The sequence below is a fragment of the Temnothorax curvispinosus genome, unplaced genomic scaffold (assembly GCF_003070985.1).
Source record: "Temnothorax curvispinosus isolate PA1 unplaced genomic scaffold, ASM307098v1 QBEX01012739.1, whole genome shotgun sequence".
Lineage (NCBI taxonomy): Eukaryota > Metazoa > Arthropoda > Insecta > Hymenoptera > Formicidae > Temnothorax > Temnothorax curvispinosus.
In genome coordinates this window covers 11,914-12,677 of record NW_020222519.1, presented here as the reverse complement: position 1 = coordinate 12,677, position 764 = coordinate 11,914, and positions in this window count along the sequence as shown.

Genomic DNA, 764 nt, shown 5'->3' with positions numbered 1-764 from the left:
TCTTGCGACTCACGACTTTACGACTCGCATTGTAGACCCAGCATTAGTCTTGATCGTAAGGCCGTAAGAAAATAGACCAATCACAGTCGATTATTCTTCTTGAGCTCGAAGAATAATCGATTGTGATTGGTCTATTTTTTTACGGCTTTACGATTATGACTAAAACTTTGTTACGTGCAATGGCCTTAATCGACCCCCTGATTGATTAAATTTTAATCGAATCTCAATCCCAATCCGTAGCCCCAATCCGAAAATTTACTAGAGTATCTACGATTTTATTGGTCGAAATCTAGTAAATCTGTTCACTTATCGCATTTTCACCTCGTGAAAAGATACGTAATAAGCCCACTGATCTCTGGTGATTATATTGTGCTCCGTTTATGGTGCTATTCCGAACGCAGCCTTAAGGCCATTGCACGTAACAAAGTTTTAGTCATAATCGTAAGGTTGTAAGAAAATAGACCAATCACAGTCGATTATTCTCCTCGCGCTTGAAGAATAGTCAAGTGTGATTGATCTATTTTCTTACGGCCTTACGATTAAAACTAAATCTTTGTTACGTGCAATGGCCTTTAGTTAACTAAAATGCTATAGTTACGTGACGTACACTATAGCATTTTAGTTAACTAATGTTAGGTCTACAATGCGAGTCGTAAAGTCATGAGTCGTAAGAATTGACCAATCACAGTCGATTATTCTCCTCAAATTCGATTGTGATTGGTCAATTCTTACGACTCACGACTTTACGACCTCGCATTGTAGAC